Below are 20844 nucleotides of genomic sequence, written 5' to 3' on the forward strand. Positions count from 1 at the left end.
GTTCAGCAATCTGCTCTTTATTTTGCATTTAACTGAACTGGGAGAAAGGAGATCAAAATGGTAATCTTTAAATGATTGTGGAAGAAAAGATCAAGAAAGAAACATTTCAAGCACTTGTGCTTAGAAATGCTACATGGGTACTGAATAGGTTACAGAAATTGTAATGCTGCCCCCAGCAAGTACTGATATGGGTCAGAGCCTAAATACAGATGCTGGCAAAATACAGCAAACTGGAAATTCATAAACCAGTTTATATATTCCATTTTGACACAGCAGATAGAGGAGACTTTTGGGGCGGGGTTTGCCTGGCTGTTTTGGGGAGGAGGTGTTTAAGTTTCGGTTCTGTCTGTTTGTGGGCTTTTTTTGGGTGGGGTGAGGCTGTTGGTTTGGGGGTTTTTTGGTTTGGGTTGTTTGGGGTTTTTTTTATCATCTGTAAAATCTTGTTCTCATGAACATTCAGCACATTGAGGGGCTGTGGGCACTGATGGTGAGCACTGCCTCATGCACATTCTGGCTTCCTACAAGTTCTGAAACAACTGCATGAAATAATTAGTCCAAAATACTGAATTCAACCCCAGACCCAAATATTTCAATGCAGGATAAAAGCAGAGGAAGCATGACCATGAAGAGATTATTTAAGCAGACCAATGTGATTTAAGCAAAAATAAGGCTGGAAAGGAACATTGTGCCAGACCTGAATGCATCTTGCACTAAACCATGTACCAAACCTTCTCTTTGGTCATAAAGGAAGTTTGAAAGTGGTCTTTCACCTCTGAGTGAATTTGCCCTAATTAATGAGCACTCTGGGCGAATTTTTTGCAAGTGTATCCTGAAGCTATCCTGCTCCAGGTAAATATCATTTAATATTCATTAGGTTTGAGGGTCAGAGAGAATAACTTTATAGCTCTTGGCAAGAGTGCTCTGGAGGTACATATAAAGTTCACTGCTTTAACTGTCTATTGGAAAAAAAAATTTACGCCTCTTTTCTCCTTACCTCAGTAAACAGTACCTGTGGTTAATCTATTTTGAGAAGCTGAAGTTAATTTCACCTGATTTTATTTTGGCTTGAAACTATTTGTCAAGATTAATTGAAATTCACAAATCATCTCAACATCTTTTTGCTTACTAAACAGGGAGTTGGGAATAAGGGAACTGCATCTTGCCCTTCCTCACATGTAACAAAACCCTCTGAACACTATTCAGGCTGAAAGTAAACAGTAGGCATTCTTCCTGGGAAGTCAGAAGCTTTCACAAGACTAACAAACTGCAGTTGCTCAGCAGCCTCTAACAATTAGATCTAGCGCTTGTCTCTAATTCAGTTTTACCCATTTAACCCAGTGATTAAAATGAGATGAAGTACCAAGCAATATACGCTGGTATATTAATAAAGATTATTTCTATCTTCTAGTACTTAGAATGACAGAAGTTTTGGACACAAATGCAATTAACACTCTTGGTGGTGATGCAGGACTTCTTTGTTAGCCTTAAAAATTAAGTAAAATTAGGACAACTGTGCTTTGCTGTAGAAGAAAAATTAGTGCTTCTGTCATACTTAGCTCTCCTTTTCCCTTTCTCTACACTCTGAAACATATAAATTGAGAGAAAGTGTACAGGAAAGTCAGTATCAGAAAACACCGAGTGTATTTTAGGTGCTTTCCCTTCTGTAAAAATGACTTAAATTGAAATCAACATTTGCATCAAATGCCACATCTACAGTCTGATCTCTTGCACTGGGTAAGTCTGGACAGCCCTAACTATGTCTGTGTTAGCCAGCCACGCGGCGCAACAGCAGCAGACCTGTGGACACTCACTGACACAGTCACTGAGGCACCCACAGAGATTCCCTTTGAAAACTCTATACGAACCAAACCACTAACATGGACGTACCCAGCTGACCACGGTATTTGCTGTCAGATGATATCTTCCATCCATGAAGGACGTTTCATTCAGGTGCAACACATCCTTGGCAGTCACTGTGATGTCTGACAGACGGTTGAATTTTGCCAGTTCCATCTCTGGAAAACATAAGCCAGCATTACTAAGTCACTCTAGTAGGCTACTGGAGCAACTCTTTACAAGTTAACTCCTGGCAACACAGATCCAGGGACCCAGAGGTGAACAGTTTTGTGCTCATTTAGAGCACAATCAGGTGAACAGCCCTGATAGCCCCATGAGGGCTGCAGCTATTCCAGGATTATCAGCTGATCGCCTCCACATCTTCAGAAAGTCACCATTCAATATTCTAATTCTAAATTCAAACTAAATAAAACATTTTTTTTCACTTTTTGAGGAAGAAAAATAAGATAAATGGATAAGACAACCACAAGATTTAATGACATAATGGTAACTCTATTAGGACACCAAAATTAATTTCAGTTTCCCTGAGGTATCTTATTTTAATTAACAAATCCATGATCCTGCTCTATTAATTAGCATACTGAAAGAATAATAAGTTTCAGATGAGCTTAATTCTAATAAAGCTTTTCATCCCCTAAAAAAATAATAAAAGGAGTTAAGGATCTCAATCCAATTTGTTTTCTACATTTAGTAGCAACATTCAGAAATTCTACCCAATAGTACAGCACAACTATTAGTCTTTTAATTTGAAAATGTTTTGGCTTTGTACTTATTGCATTTCAGACATTCTACCTATCAAAGGGATGGCAGTTGCCCAAGACAAGTAATTCACAGAGGGTAGCAGGTAATTTTATTTTTCATATTATTTCCTACTATTAAAACTGATGACAAATAGGAATAACACATGAGGTTTTTTCAAGTCCTTATCTGCTGATGTTCCAACAAACCCACACAACAGCAGTTACCCATTAGCATCCCAACTGGGTCAAATAAAATTCTAGGAATATATCTGGGATGCTAAGCTGCACAGCAGGTGCTGTGTGCCTTGTTTTACCTGGATTGTTCAGTGGTCACTGAGTTGCTGCTGTACTTTGGGTCAAATCATACATTTTTATAGATGTGTTAATTCATTAGTCTCCTCAAAGCAGATCTGGAAAACTGATTCTTTTTTCCCAAGTTTGTTTTATGTTGCTCTCTTCTTGTATCACAGTTCACTTAACTGGTGAACAATCACAGCAAGTTTTTCCATTTGTTTTTTATTCCCAAAGCAGTAAATTTGTACTTTAGGTTCCTGCAAAGCACTTTGCACATTCCCTGTTACATGAAGTAAAAGGAGAGAAGAAAATATCAGCAAACTGCAAAAGGTTTAGGTTAGTAAAGAAAGCAAAGGAGAAAACTTCTGTATGAATTAAAATGTATTAATGTGCATCATTTCAGAACTTCTTGTCCTGTAAAGACAGCCTGCTTCTTTCACCTGGCACCATCTATAAAACAAACAACAGCAAAAGAGGACACTAGGAAGTTAACATGCACAACTTTTCTAATTAGTATATCATGGCAGCATTTTACTTATATATCTCACACTAAGTTGAACGTTTTCAATGTTTTGCTGAAGAACAGAAGTCAAATCTGTTATTATGTAACAAGAAAAAAACAGCATCAATAGAGTATGGAGAAAGAGTTGAGCAATTTAAAAATACAGGTTATAATGGAAAACGCATGTGAACTTCACTAATGCTTCTGCCAGCTCTGTCACTGCACAGTCCCTCTTGCTTCCAGCAGTTACAGAGGGAGGAATGGCAGGAACCGCTCTATGCCCATATCAAGGTGCTCTGACAGTTAAAGCTGGTCCTGCTGTCTCCCCATCTCGGCTCCCTTGGGTTTGACCTGGACTGTTGTAGATTCCATGAGATCCCTAAGTGACAACCTGGTGCTACATTGCTCTGAGGGATGCAGGAAAATGACAGACATTCTCTCTAAAGATACTAAGAGCATGGAGAGTTCATTAGCACGGACAACAACTTTTAGCAAGACTTGGCTATAAAGACCTTGGCTATATTTGCTTTATTTCTATTTTCAACTCCTTTCCATGTCCATGTGGTCCACTGAGGAAGCCTAATTAGCAGGTCCCTCTCATATCTGTATTTTTTCCTCAGCCACCTAATAGCAAACATTCCCTGTGTTTATTTTCAATTCTGTGTCCCAGGCACGTTAAAGGAAGAGGAAGTTTCTTAGCAAAATTATTAACACACTATCACCTTATTGTCTGTTTCTACAGGCTTTGAAATGCGTTTGGTAGTTTTCTCAGAAGAAACACAATGGTTAATAGAAACAAGATTTCTCCCAAGAAAACAGGGCAGTCCTTTCAGAGCTTCATTGCTCTAATAATTTAGCTTCTCAGAATAACCTTGATTGTGGAAGACTGAGACCACAGAGACAGTGAACATCCCAAATTCTTGTTTTATGTTTTTGAATGAAGGTTCCAACATCTCAGGATTGAGATTTTTTTGCTGTAGTAGGGATTAGCACAGATGGAACTGTTCATTTTCTAAAAAAAAATAAAAAATATAAATAAAAAAATCCTTAATGGAAGTCATAAATTAATGCTTAATAATAGAGTGAAGAGTATCTTCATTATCCTGCACTTGCCAGCTCTCATACTTATTGCGTATCAAAAAGTACAGAACTCCAGGTTCCAGATTTGTTCAAAGGAGTGGGAACGTGAAAGAAGATTCCCCCTCTGCTAAACACAAACAGCATTTTCATGTGGTAATTACACTAATTTACTCTAATACTTACAGTTTAAATACAGTAGATAGACAGAGGAAAAGTTAGTATACCAAAATCAGAAAATTTAACGAATTATAGCATCAAGAAATGAGAATAATCAAATATTGGATGAGATTCTGCTCTCATTTACTCCAGCATAATAGTCTATTCTGGTGACTGGTAGGTATGTGAATGTGGCCTCTTCTGTATTTTTTTTTTTTTAATACAAAGAATGATACATTTTATAGACTCCAACATTTGGTTAATGGTTACTAAATCTGGCATTTACAGAGACATTAGGAAAGATGGTATTTATTTGCAATTTTATTTCCCTCATAGTGAAACGTGGAATCCATACAGCTATACAATGAAGATGATTAGAATTGCGAGAAATGAAGGCCTCCTGGGAAAAAAAAAATATCAATAGCATAGTTTAACTACATGAACCGTAATTGCATTATTAGCTCTGCTGTGCACTACCACAGGAAAGCTAATGACATGATTCTGAAGAAGCTTTATAGATTACGGAAAACTATATAACCTCTTGCGCTCCCATTGACAACACAACTCATTTGAGATCCCTGCCATTATGGGAAGAAAAACTGCCTCATTTTTCACAAGCCTTGTGAATATGTCTTTCCATGGATTTAAAATATTAACTGTATATATGCCCGTAGACCAGTAGCTAGGATAACAAATAACTATTTGTTTAACCTTAGCTGTGGCAATTTTAGCAGTGAATTGTATTTTTGGTCTCAGTCCAACAGATAAACGTCTGTTGCAGAAGGAGCAAGAAGAAGAGGTGCTCCCCACCCCAGGCATGCACTGGCTGTATCTGAAAGGCAGCAAGAGGATTACTATCATCAGCTGTCAGTGAAATGAAATGTCTGGGGTTTTTCAGAATTCTAAGTGTACTTACTGCTAAATCAATCTGCCTACAGTTTACTAGCAGGATTCCAGCTTATAAGCAGAAGACCAAAATAATTTTCATTACATTCTGCCAACATGCAATAGTTATTCCCAGTGAGTCTTTGTCCCTGTATTTTCCCCTCCCACCCAGTCCCCAGGTTGCAAAGACATAAATATATGAAAACCTTGACTTTCTCAATAGTTACTGAAATAGAAGAAATGCGTAATCAAGATTATTAAGCCTCGAAACACAAAACAATCGCAGACAATCCTAAAATGCTGGGCCTGGGAGACAACTCATCTCCTCTATCACATTACACGTAGCCAGCTTGCTTGAATAGCCAAAAAACCCACATTTGTTCTTTGGCTCCTTGGTGGCCTGCAGCAACCAATATACGTTTTCTCTTCCTTTACGTGTGCACTCATTGGCACCGGTGAGCTTGCCCTGGCTGCTGCCAGTTCACCACCATCCAAGCAACTGCTTTTTTCACCAGGAAGGTTTAAAAGTAAATTGGTGGGCTCCACGGGAACTGAAAGGGAACTGACTCCGGGGTGTTTCCCATCATGTTTCAAAGGTGGGCATAATTCACTTCATCCATTTTAGGTCTTGGACCACTTCACCGCACTGCACTGAGGAACCCATAGTACTACCTACGTAGGTTCAGAGCTGGGCAGCCCAGCTTGTCAGCACCTCCAGATCACAGCACCCGGAAAGTGAGCAGGCTTGATCCCTCTCCTGGGTACGGCAGCACTGCCCTCAGCCGCACCATCCCATAAAGGAACTGAGAGCACCAAGGGGAAGAGTTGCCTTTAAACTGGATGTGGGGAAGCGGGATAAAAAACTGAAGTGGAAAGAGCACTAACTAACCTGCAAAATGTCTTATCGTTATTTATGCATTATCTTCTGTATAACTTACCACTGAGGCAACTTGCCACTCTGCAAACCTGTTAACTTTATGCTCACTTCTGCTTGCTGAAGCACTCGCTGACTTGCTAAACAAGGTTCTATACAATACAGGAATTCCTAAACGGACGTAAAATTGTGATAGACACAAAGTATGGTGGGTGGAAGTCTTATTTGCAGAGGTTATTGGAAAACAATGTTGTATGAACGTCTGGAGCTATTTTAAGTGGGTCCCGCGGAAACGAGCACGTTTCCAGGTTTATAGTTTCTACTGTCAAATTCTGCTGGGTTTACTGATGCGCGGGAAAACGTTGCCATCAAGTGGCCATTTGCCCAACTGCAGGGCACCCTCGGGGGCAGGCTGCTTGCCCTGCCCTGCCTCGCCTCGGGTGGTGGCTTCCTGCAGTAAACTGGCTGGTACGTAAATGTATTAACTCTGCTGCGACTAGTTATGCAATCACATTACTCAGCAACACTTTTGATCCCAATTACTTTGAATCCCCCAAAAGAAGGAGGAGATTTAGACCATCGAAATTAACAGCACCTGACCTCTTTATTAAGCAAATCCAGCCAGATATTTTTCCTCTGCAGCTGAGGTATATAGCATGTCATTCTAATTCTACTAAAAAGAAGTATGTAGGGAAGCATTCTTTTTAATGCTATTGTACATGCTGCCTTACAAACCATAGGGGGCATTATGTTACCGTGGTTTGTTCTTCTAATTTATCAATTTAGAATGATGCTCTGCTATTGTTGAATTCATCAAGCTCTCAAAAGCCCTGTATTTACACCAACTCAAGTAATAAATGCAGAAAAGTATGGTCTACATATTCAGCTGTTTTAAAAGTCCTTTCCAGGATATCCAAAGCATGGGACGTGCACCCTTTCTCATTATCTGCAGCTTAATTTAGATCCATATACATAATCTGAAATGTGCAGATTAATCCATAAAGTGCCAAAAATCTGTTGTTGAGTGAATGTACAAAACAAGCAAGGGACTAACCTTTGGGAAGAGATAAGAAAGGCAACATAACTTTAAAGTCCTGGGCTCTGCCCAGCATGAAGGTATTCCCTCGCTGTTGACTTGAGAAGAAATGCAAATGCAGGGGTGATGGGGAGAGAGCAGGATGGCCCTGGTCCGACACCTGTGCCTTTGCATGGCACATCAGACACATGCAGGAGAACCTGTAATCTTCCACATCTGGCCAAATTCCTTTGGCCTTGTCACCAAGTCTCAGGCAGACTCCTGGTCCCCTGTGATGTGGCATGTAAACACCCACCACGCAGCCAACAAAAGCCCCGGAGACTGATAGTAGGGTTGTACCCAGGATGCCACCGCTCAGGAACCTTGGGGCAGAGTCACACCTTTATTTCTACAACAGCAGTGATTTAAAACATCGCTATCCCTGCTCACTTCTCATATGGCTACACAACAGCCAAGGTGAGCCCAGACCTGTAAAATGGTGGTTTCCATAAGCCTTTCTGAGCCTGCACTCCAGTTTACCGGTGCAGCTCACAAAGCCGGGTGCCGGGTGGCTGCCGAGGGAGGGTTCACGTGCTAATCGTTACAGCTGCTTCCAAAGCGCAATTTAATAATCTTTGCATGCTTTCTGCAGAAAGAAGGTTGGAGGATCTTGTAAACAGCAGAATAAAAAGCAATTTCAAAATTGGCTCACTATTCTTGTTTACGGGAGTTATCTTCAAGGCAGCAAGAAGGAAGCCTTTCAAACATAAAATTCACTGAGACCTAGCCCAAATTTAGGTAAAAAAGTAGGTACTAATTAGCAATCTTGGTGCTGAATCTGAACTTATTTTAAACTTTAGTCTAAAAGAAAAAGGTTAATTGAAGAACAGATCCTCACCTTCTGTAACTGACTTTCCTTAGAAAGTCTGTATCTCCTATTAAGAAATACAGAAAAAAACTCAAATGGGCAGATTCTGTAGATTGCTTTAACAATAGTTAGACTGCTTCAGAATGAATGCCAACCTCCTATGGATGAGATTTGATATCCTGTATGGCATCAAGAGTTCTCTGCAATTTCTTGTTCAAATAAGGACTTGCAGAAACAAAATACAGGAGAAATGGACAAATTCAAAAGTACCAGATTATAAAATGGCAACTGAGGCTTGGGTTCTGCAAGGGGGTGGGGAATGAAATATCAGCATTTAATATCTTTAGGAAAATTCAAGCTTTTAGTATTCTTAAACTCACTGCTAATTATAGACTGGCATCCTGAGTAGAGGAAAAAGGAGAATATAATGAGAAAAGTAGAAATATTTTGTGGTACAATATGGTTTTCTACATAACTTCAAGGAACAAACTAACCATTTGCTACTAAGATGGTTCCCCAGCTGAGACCTGCACACTATTTTTAATTTTGAAAAAGTTGGTTTTGCTTCATGCCATCCAGTTTCTCTCCCGTTCCTTTTAGTACAAAGACCCCTCAAATGCAGAAAGGATGCACTGATACTTTTTGGTCTGTCTTTCACATCACGTTTCAGTCACCAAAAGCTTCCAGGAAGCTTCTGCTGAAGCAAATAAAACCAGCTGTGTCTTTCTAACAGGCAGCACTGCCTGGTATCTCTAATAAAGGTAAGGTGTGACTGCTTACTGACAGTAATCCCCATGGTTTTTGCTATCTCACAATACAAAAAACTAATACCACACTGAAAAAGCAGCAGAAGACAACCTCTGGTATAGGAAGAATGCCAGCTCCAGGAACATCAAGAAAGTGCTGGTTGTATCGCACAGAGATGTAAGTGATTGAACGAGGAGAGAGTTCAGTGCTCTTGACACCTACAAAAACATTATCAAGAGAAAGAAAGGGAGATGGAGCCATCTAATTGTATAATATTAGAAGAATACTTGCATAATTACAGAGCTACAGTGACAGCTGCTTACAATGTCCGCTATCATGCGCTGCAGGTGGTAATTTATCCATAGGTTTCCCATTCATCTGAATGGAAAATGGCAGGGGGTGGCCTCTTGGCATCCCACGTAATGGCAGACCCTTTAAGCAACTACTGTGCACTTGGTCCCCCATCTTAATTTTGGGGAAAAGACACGGACTAGCCTATAGCTAAGCGCCAATTTCAGGGCTGTATTATTTATTGTCAGAGATGTCATGGGACAAATAGAAGATGATCAGAGAACTCAGGTAAAGTTCCTGGGACTGTTTATTACAGACCCGATTTCTGGAAATTTCCCCTAAGATGTATTCTCTACTGAGTATGTTACAGTAGATGGTAAAGGAGAGCAGTGCCATTTAAAATTCAGGACTCTAAAATACCAGCGAGTGTGAAAACAACTGTTGGTAGTTTGAAATAATAATATATATCTACAAAAAAACCTTCTTTGTTATTTTATTTATACCTCAATTATGTTACTTCTAAAAACAGTGTTTGGAAAGAAGGGCATATCTCAGTGCATATCCTTTCACCTCCTCCATGCATACGAGTATACAAAATTCACCTCAGGGTCAGAAATCAAACGGTTATTATGGCTTCAGAAAGAACATCACACACGCAGTGCTCTGTGGTGTCTCACAATACAGCCTCTTCATCTCTTCAGCTACCATCCACTCTTTGCTAATAAGCAGTGAGCTCAAAACAGAGCAAAGGTTTAATTCTACACTTTTGAGTGCGATGATGCACCCTCCTCACTCGCTTACAGCCTTCTCCTAGTGCTATGCACACACCGTATACTTACACACAAGTAAAAAAAACCTGGTATTTGCTTTATTTTTATTTCCATTTAGGAGTACATGTTTTCATGTTTTCCGTGACGCGTTTTAATCACTTGTTGAGCAATGTTATCACAGGTTTACTGCATTGGTTGTACCATATTGGTGAGCTGCTGGCGCTTCCAGCTATAACAAAAGCCAGTTGCAGCCATGCCTATTATTCTTGATGCCGTCAGGAAAAGCTGCCAGACTCACTTTGTCACTTTTGCAGCTGGGTGGCATTTATGAGATGTTTCATGTTCTCACAGCACTCGCATCACAGAAAAGCACAAAACTATAATTTTAATTGGAGTAATCATAGGTATCATTCTTGCCACTGTATATTACATTAAGTTAATGAACTTTGGGAGATACACTTGAACACATCATCGCGATCAACCCAATTCATTACAAACCGTATGCCTCATTTAGATGGGTTCCTAGTTTATTTTACTGGGGATGGGGAACATGCATCCTTTGCAATCAGCTCAACTTTTTTCTTCCACATGTAAATTATTATTTCCGAGAGACAGGCTGAAATTATAGAGGAAACAAGCTTAAAAAGAGTATATACATACTCTAAACTGGTGCTGTATTCAACACTGGACTGCTAAATATGAAGGAAGCATAAACCAAGGTTTTGAAAAACTGTACTTTTTTTTCTTTTTCTTATTTATCCTTTTACCTACATATTTGTCATGGGGAGAGTGAGGCAGCTTTTCCTAAGACCCACCAGTACTCCTCTCTAGAGCTCTGCATTCCAGCAGACCGCATGCAGGAGGGATCCCACCTTGCAGTTTTTGGTTCTTGTTTCCCTGCTCTCCTTCCCCTTAAAGCTCAACTTCATTTAAAAAGAAAATAATCACAGCTGGTTTAGAGTTAAAATCAGCTTGAAGGAAAAGGGAGCATCTCAAAAAGATAAAAAAAACCTACAGAAAAATCACTCTTACCTACAGCTTTGTCTGAACAATCCTTTCCAATAGTTGACTAAGGGACTCTTACATTTATACTTCTTTCCCATTTTACTTGCTCTGCCATATATATGACATGTATTTCTGAACCAGAATACACCTGTGCATTTTTACACAACACATCTGAGAGAACCATTGCTAGAACTTAGAACTCCTTAAGGCTATTTCAGAGGCAGAAGCAATGCTCTGTCTCTGTCTGCTGCTTTTCCTTGGAGTTGTCAACAAGGCCACCTCAAAACTCTTCTGCTCTATCATATCTCATGGTTCTTTACTTCACATATTTTTTATGAAGCCAGAAAGTAGCAAATATTTTGCAGCTTTCATAACTTCTATAAATGCTTATTAAATCTGGGCATTCAGAAAATACAACTCATTTATAGCTCACAGCTCCAAGGGGGAATTTTTTTAGCAGAGCAATTCCAGGGAAGTTTACATATAAGAAAACCTCAGTTAATTTCAAAGCCTCTTTCAGAGAGCGTGACTCAAGTCGGTTGTGTCACAGAATTAGCAAGCAGCTTAGCCATCATGCCCATGCACTGCTGCTTGTTAAGTTTGTCTGTGAAGATGAGTAGAACATACAGGCCATGATGATGATATGCATCTGCTAACTAGCTCCCATATTAACTAAAGCTGACAACTGTAAATCATCCAATGAAGTATTTTTGTTCCCAAAACCAAGGACATTTTTTCTAGTTTTGTTAGCTCTTCCAAAAATGGTAAAGAAGATGTTCACCTTTTTTTTTTTCCCCCTAAAAACACAAACAGAAAGGGTTTTGTCTTCTGATTTGTACGTTTGTGTTGTATCTCTTTCTTCTCAATAGCCATTAATACATAAAAGAATGGGCAATTATAATTAAAAGCATTAAAATTCCCATTATGGTATGAATCACATCCTCCTGTTCTAAAGATGAGCAAACTGCAAAACCCAGAAGCTTTAAATGACCTCGAGCTCTTATCACAAGTCCCAAGTTATATGAAAGCTGCAAAAATTTGTCATCTAATGGGAGAAAAATACATCCTCTGGGGGAAAGGAGTGCAGCCTGTACCGCTGTAGGTTTGAAGAGAGCACATGGCTGTGCTATGCAGGAGGTATTCCAGGGGATCCAAGGGCGGATGCAGGAAGCGAGTGCAGAGCATGCCTTACACTAACACTGTTTTACTACAACCAGAAGCATAGTTAGAATTGCTTATTATCAGTAGAATTTGAGGTTCCTTTTAAGCATCTTGGACTTTAAGCCTTATTTTCCCACTAATTATTTCTGGTACACTTTTTGTCTGCAAATCCAAGTGCTAGATTAAGTCTGTTTACAGTTCTCTTTCCAAACAACTGTTTTCACACCAGGGCTGCAGGTTTTTGTAATAGTCTAGTAAACAGGGAGGGAACAGCGATTACAGCAGCAGCAAATATTTGTTTTTACATGTAGAAGCCACAATACTCTATTAACCACTGGTCACAAATAAATACAAGCAAAACACCAGAGATACTGCAGCAACACCTCATTCGCAGTTGCTGTTAAGTGATCTGTTATCCCAAAGGTGATTCGGGCAGTCTCGTAGGGTGGAGATTTCAGCACATCTTGACTTCTGCTAATCTTACCAATAAGGCAGCACCAGCTTTTGTGTTCTCAAAAAATTTCTTCTCCATCTTCCCACTCTTTCCCCCTTTGCAAGTTTTGTATAATAATCAGAAGATGAGAATATTACTTGGTTATAAGAGAGTGGGTGGATAAGAGTAAAAAAAAATATTGAAATGGATGATGTGAATAATTAAAACCACTTTTCTATCTATTGAAGGAACAGAAACCACAAAGATGAAAGTGAGGTCGCTTGTTTTATGAGTTGCCTAGCCAATCAATACCATCCGTCAGCAGCAACTGTATAAACACATCCCCTCAGCAAAGCCTTTGTAGAGCCACCTGCACCCTGATCCAGAATGAACCTCAGTGACATTTTAAACATTCTCGTGAGAAGTTTTCTTCGTTCAGTGAATACAGCATACTGCACGACTGAGCAAATTGCTGGAACATATGCAGTAGTTCGGATTTTCAAGGAGCGGTTTAAGTTGTGGGGATTTTTTTAACCAATGCTGTGTTCTAACATTCACAATCCCCATATTCACTTCCATTCATGTTCCAACTGGATTTTTCACCATTTTTGTATACTTTGCAGTTTGAGTAACAACAGGCTAATTCCCCAATCACTGTAAATCAGTTTTAGCTACACTGAACTCAGTGGAGAGAGGTAGATTCAATCTAGCTGAGGATTTAGTCTATTTCATTTTAAAGTGTTTTTTTTTTTTTTTTTTTAAAAAAAAGAAGCATCTTGAGCTGTTATTTATTATTGAGATATCAGGTTTATTTATTTTTTGCAATGTTTGACAGAATCATAAAAGTGAACTGTCATTGCAGTAAGCAGGGGGTTATGCACACAATTCTCATTAACAGTAGTATTTTTCTTGGGATTTTGCAATGCCAATGCCATCTAATCAGTCCTAACTTTCATGCTTCTGCATGCACAAAGCAGAAGGGATAGGACTTAAGAAAGGTGAAGTGAAATCACTATGCAAAGAAACTCCAACCTGATTTCATCACTGAATTTCACAATCCCCAAGCAATGTGAACCACAATACTTAACAGAATTCAAGGCAGTTGTTACCTTATGTAGCCTGCTTTCAGTCCCCAGGCTTGCCCTCTGGAGTCTTCCCTTTAATATGAAGATAGATTTTAATATAAAAGGTCTACCTTGAAAATCTATTAATAAGTCCATCTTTAATATAAACTTCTGTCAAAAGAAAATTTATCTGTTTAAAGATACTATTTATTTTTCTGTTTAGGCCTGAAATCAGCAGGTGTTTTTCCATTTCCTTAATGACATAAAAACAATAACCCACGACTGCTTAATGCATGTACATAAAAGGGAAAAAAAAAAATCACCCTGCATAACAGTTTTCTCCTATTTTTCCAGAGCGCTGTTTAATTTTGCAGCTCCATTCTCACATTGTGTAGAGTTTGTCTAGAATCGGGGTAATTCAGAGCACAAAGGAAGAACAGAAATTAGAGAAGTTGCAGGAGTGACATAAATATTTTCTGTTAGTCCTTCTATTTTCCTTCTCTGTCCAGTCATGCACATGAATACTGGTGCTGTGGATTCACTAACATTTACCTTTTTCTTCCTCCATAATATTGACAGATTCCTGATCAAACCAGGTTTTACAAGCATACATGCTTGATTCTCAGTTACTAGATGGCAATGTTATTCATAGGTGGTTTGCTATATATCTGATCTTTTAGGTAGGTGACATTACAATATCAACGGTGACAATGGGGCAGGAACCCAAGAAAGGAACACAGGCAGATCTACCAAGCTTTCACATGAAACTTCCAGTACTCCTTCCCTCTAGCCCAGTCAAGTGACAGCATTCATTAATAATTCTTTCTGCCATCAAGGCCAGGAGAAGGAAAAAACCAACCAAAACAATTAGTTCAGAATCAATTTTGGCAAAGGAAAAGTCCTATTTTCTTCACCTGCTTTGAAAGTGAAGTAAGCAACAAAGTATGACTTCAAAGTTCTGTAGGTAAGATCCATTGGTGTGATAAAAGCTGCTGTAGTTGAACAAAACAGTCAAAATATTTGATAAAACATCTTTTGCTCTCTTAAAAAAGAAGTGTAGTTTTAATGAAATTGAAGTACTTCAAGCAAATGCTTGCACAAAGTGACAGACTGTGCATCCCATAAATTTCCATAGGAAATATTAAAGGAGGAAAGGGGGCTGAAGCATGAAGAGCATGTAAGAAAACTTATTTTTCTAGTAAATGTCAAAGGAATTCATTGCCAATATAGTGAGATTATGAGGATCCACACTAAATGGTTTAAGCAACCCTATGTGCCTTGCCTACACAAGGCTTCCAGTGCAGGAACCACCTAACAATTCATTGACAGATGTGTCAAAAAAAAACCACAAACAAACAAAAAACCCAAAAAAAACCCCAAACCAAAACACCCTATAGGCAGACCATGTAAATCTCCCCATAAATCAGTAATTTTCTTCTTCAGTGCCCTTCCCAGAACAGAAAAGCATTACTGGAAGCAGTGGCTAAGGAAATACCTCAGATTCTAATCTCCTTCTGACCAGACCAAAAGTATAATACAACATAACACTTTTTATTATTATTATTTTTTGTTGATAAAAACGTTGCATAAACAGCTTATCCAAGCTTAGAACAGCTTTTTCTAGCTTGGAAATCTGTGTTCCAATGGGCATCTTTCAGCATCAGACTCCGTGTTCCCCCGTGCAGAGCATGCACCAGCAGGTGCACAGGGCTGGTCTTGTTTGGGTGTTAAGGGTAAATGGCATAAACATCACTGGGCTTCGGGGGAGTGTTTTCCTGCAAAAGCTATTAACTTTCCGCTGTGTAGCTCAGAATAGCGTTCAAATCTTATGTTCTTCTAATGAAATAAAATTAATGCCAGGCAAAAGCACCAAAATATATTTTTAAACCAGAATGAATTCAAAGACACTGCTGCCAAGATCATACACCTCACAAGACAAAAACACATCTGAACTGATCACATCCCACTCTAGTATAAAATCATACTGAAAAAGCACCTTTTTCTGTCACCTTGTCTGAGAAGCTTTATATATTTTATTTGTATGCAAGTGGATGGCAGTTTATTGCATCCCAGGGGATGAAGTATTAATGATCATTTGCTCCCTGCTGTGTGGCCTGTCATAATTTTGCAGAAAGACTGACAGAAGTAACAACCAATCAGTCTGCTAATGTTCACCTGACAGTGGCCACTCAGTCCACTTTAGCCAAGGTCCTTTGCCAAATCCTTAGGTAATTTTCATTTAAAAAAAAAAATGCAATTTTTGACAGCATCTGCAGATTGCCAGATAGGAGCAGACTAAACAAACCGTATATTTCTTTTGTGTAGCTGTCAGACTTCTATCTCAGCAGGTGATTTCTGGAAAAAAAGACTTCCAATCTGAAAGCCCATTTTGGTCAGCAAGAATCAATCTCTAAAACATTCGGCAATTTGTTATATCAATATCTTAACATGGCAAATTCCTTGCAGCATATAAGAATTAAATCCAGTTCTGACAAGTAAATAGAAGGCAGATTTTTTAAAAATGATAGTTGAAAGTCAAATGTCAAAAAATCCCACAGATTTGTACAATGTGTTATCATTAATTTCTCTCTTCTCTGCAATGCTGCCTGCTTCATTTTACCTTGAGGCTTGTGGAAAAACCCAGATAAAGACAGTTGTTACCAACTCTTGACACACAAATAACCTTACGTTTTATTAGTCATTTTATATCATACAGCCCCACAGTAGATGCACTCTGAGCTATTAAAAAAAAAAGTTGCAAGAAAATGATTTCTGTTTGCCAAGCACAAGGTACGAATGATTACAGAGAAGATCAGCAGATGTTGGTATCAATAGTCAGTTGCCATGTCCCCGCACCGCCCCCTCCCCCCACCCACCCCCCCCCGCAAGAAGAGCTGCATTTCTTTCCAAGCAACTGCGTTTTATTCTTATTCACATGGAAACAATATATCCAATTTCCCTGGAATTAGTCTGAAAGCAAAATCCTGACACGAATTATCTTGGTTAAAAAAATCATACTGGAGGGAGAGGGAAATTAAATATATATATATATCCATGACAGGTGCACATCAGCTTGAGGCAAACCCTGCCTCCTGGGTGACAGATAGGCTGTGACAAGGTGCGACATGCCTGAGGAACCCTACCTGAAGGAAGCAGCGTTACCCGTTACCTTCACATGGTGTGCTTCTGAGACCTAATGACAGTTAATATCACTCAGGTGTTGCAGCTATAACATTTTGATGTAAATTAAATAGATACATTGGATCAAAGGCATTTGTATAAATGGAATAAGAAAGGAAAAGATACTTGTTTGCTGCCTGCTGTTCTTTATATGCAAATCTTAGTATATTACATGGCAACATACTTGCCTTCCATAGCCACATAAATGTTTTACTGTTTTATGAGATGTTTGCAATAAATGTGATTGATGATGGTTTTGGGTGGGTTTTTTTTTCATAATTGCTTATTAGAAATACACTATTTTGGTGACAAATCCTTAAGGGATATCTCAGTTTCAAAACTGAAGAGAATGAGAGGTACCTGTACCAGGAACTGGGTGGTGCTGCTAACAAATGTCAAAATGCATATTCAATCTGCTGGTTAATTTTACTCATATGTTTCTTTAAGCTTGTTAGCATCCTTTCCAGGTTTACTGAGTTTTGCATTTCAATCAGATACCAAGATGTATAAAAATACTGCTACTGTACCTTAGGGCAGGCAAATAGCTTTAAGCTACACACACAAATAGTCACAAGGGTGAATAGCTATAATTATATTGGAGTGCATCCAAGAAATCAGCTATTCTGTTTATACTTCTTGCCTCTATGAATTTATGTGCACTTCAAGCAAACATACTGTAAACTGATTTTAATACTAAAACTGTTGACCTTAGTATTGCAGCTTATTGACTATTTTTCATACAATTGCTGTTGTGCTGAAAAAGATAGAGATGTCTGGATAAAAATTTATAGCAGGAAAACTGCTGGACCATCTGTAAATACTCTTGAATATCACTAATAGTCGCTTTAAAATGCAAGAACTTTAAAGATCTTTGGCCTGTATTTTTAAAGTCAAATTCTGTCCTGAACAATTCTGAAATCGGTAAAGATCTACAAACAGAAAGAAGCCAACTCACTTATTTTGATACACATAGTCATTTTGAAATGCTAGGTATTGGTAGTATTCTTCCAGCACAAACCACATCAGAAGCTAAAGACAGCTGCATGAATTCTTTAAAGGTCATACACGGATTTGCACTCATTAGTGGCCCTTGTAATTTATTTGTGAGAGCTTTAGGCTTCATTGTTTACATCAGACCTCTTCACATACATTCAGGAAGGGGCAGGAAAGCAGGGCTATAGCTGTTGGCATGAAGAACATGAATTACATTCCAGGAGGATACAGAACTGTATGTCTCTTATCAATACCCTGTTCATGTAAAATTAAAGTAGCATGCATAGGCAAACTCATCTTTTTGTGTTGCTGCTGAACTATGTTCAGCACCTGCTGCCAGTCACGGTTTTGCTTCGGCTTTTGTTGGGACTTGGTGCTTTGGTTTTGCCAACATTAAGACATAAACAATGAGAATTCTGTTTGTACCACTTTGAGTTCTAGCAAAATTGCTAGGAATATATTATTGCTGATGAAAACGCATCATCCACTCAGCAGCAGTGTCCACAAAATATCAGCAACATATCAAGAAAATCAATTGGCAAATATAATATTCAATAAGCATACAAATAATCAAGTAGGAAAGAAAAATCTTCTGCAACATTAAACAACAAGAAAGTAATTCAGTATCATTTATCAAACTTTTCAAATACATATATGGTTCAATTAACTATTGCTAGTTAAATTATAGCAAATAGAAACAGCAATTGTAAGGCAATAAATGAATGGAGCCAAACCCGGACTTTCACATCTGTGAATTATTAGTCACAGATTTCCATAACAATACATTTTTTTCTCCTAGGTTAATTCAATTAGGAGGAAATTTGTCCAATTTTTTGCCAAATAAATTAGATTTAACATATTAACTTGGGAAGACATCAGAGGAAATTTACTGGGTTCATTAGGCTTAGGAAATTAAGTTACAGAAAATTGTGCTTCTTTGTAATAGATTTAAGCAGTAATATTTAGCAGTCTGCCAAAGATAAACATTTCTCATAGAAATAGATATCTTATGGCCTGAAAGAGCCACTGCTTCTTCACAGCACCTGCAGTCATGATTCTGTAAAGACTAATCCTACTTGTGAGAGCTTCTAAAATGTCTAGAGAACTCAACAGAACAGCGGATAACGTTAACTGCATCCACAAAAATGAACCACTTGCCCATTACCTGGCGTAATGATAAGTGAGGATACTCTGAATAGCCAACACACTTGGGTGATGTGCTGCAGAGCGTAGCAGCGAGACACTCAGTGCCAGGTGAACGGGTGCATTAGCCCTTCACTCAGCTGTACTGGTCCTCAGCACCAGGTCCTGAGCCCCCAGAGCAGTCGGAACCTGCCCTCTGCACTCTCTGGTGCCCAGGTCAGCTTGATGCACTCAGCACCCAGCCCAGGCTCGGTGTGGCTTCTCTGAATTCACAGCAAGATTAATCCACAACCCAGACAAAACTCCCATGAAAGCTAACAGTATGCATCAAAGTAGAGGTGCAAATCCACAGCCTGGGAGGTTTGGAATGTGTTCTGGTAGCTGCCGATGTGACCAGGAAAGGTACAGTAACTTACAACACTTTACAGAAGTGCTCCTACAATGCTACCGTTAAGCACCTTCCAGTAACACGTCAAGTAAGGTGTCCACCACACAACTCCGTTTCTTTCTTTCCCCATGTAGAGAAGCACACCAAGCCGAACTATTTTGTAGCAACTCATTTGTGAATACATTATCTCCTACTAAAAAAGAACATCAAAGAAATGAGAAGAGGTAGGAAGTAATTTTCTTGCCTTGTAAGGAGGTTCAGGATCAAACACTTTCCCAAATGAGGCAGAGGAGGAACCTCTACATCCCATGGGCGTATCCAGCACTGTGACAGCCCAGAGCTATTCCTAATCTGAATTAGACCGAGGAGTTCAGGATCCTAGGGGAGAGAAAGTGGTTATCGCCATTTCTGACAGCTCAGAGGGTGCAACAGGAGAGACATTAGGAGCTGTCGATCTAATCCCCAACCTGAATAGGAAGAGAAGAATTTGAGCTGCTGAGGATGGCAAAACTATTTGGGTAGTGACCTTTTGGGAAAGCACTGTCAAGTATCATTAAATTCCATTCTATAGGTTCAAAGGTTTTCCAAAAAGCGTTGGTGTAACTGTACCATATTCCTATGAATACCTGAAGTTTGAAAACTTACCCTGGCATGACATTTAAAGAATGGATTAAAATTCTGAGCTAGAATGGCCTTACCTGTCAAGCAGAAACTGCAAAGTTTATCATGATCATACTTAATTCTAGTAGGGAGGGTACTGCTCAGTATGAGTTCCTTCCTACCAAAGTGATTTATTCTGTCCATGTACAGACTGATCTGAGTAGGAGAATGAAGTGGCAGCCTCCCGATGTAACACGCATAAAGATCAGATGAAATGTAGTCTAGTTTCTGTAGCTAAATTTGGCCAAAATATCACAAATTAAGAATTTCTGTTGGCACAAAAACACCAAGGGGTACAAAACTAGTTTCCTAATCTAACACTTAGATAAACTGAGATAGCATAGTCACTAAAAGTCCATCCAGAAGCAGCAGTGCAGACTCCACAGAGCACCCTCAGCCTTTACTGCCGAAGTTCACACCTCTGACTTCAGTACCTAGTGCTGGCACTGAACTAAGAAGAGACAATGCCTGTGTTCAGAGGGCAAGGGAGAAGAAAAACCCAAACCAAAACAAAATCCAATCCACACCCAGTAATTGAGGGGCTTTATAGCAGGTCTTTACCTGTGGCCCTTGCATAACCTGTCATAGCAAGGCTGCTCTGGAGCACTGTAACAGAGACAGGTTTCAGTACACAGGAGCAGAGCAAGACAGACCTGTACCAATGATCTCCACAGCTCTTGGGCCATTATTTGTGGACAGACTCAAAACAACATTCCTCTCTTTCAAGGATATACCAAA

Source organism: Falco rusticolus, chromosome 13 (genome assembly GCF_015220075.1).
Source record: "Falco rusticolus isolate bFalRus1 chromosome 13, bFalRus1.pri, whole genome shotgun sequence".
Classification (NCBI taxonomy): Eukaryota; Metazoa; Chordata; class Aves; order Falconiformes; family Falconidae; genus Falco; species Falco rusticolus.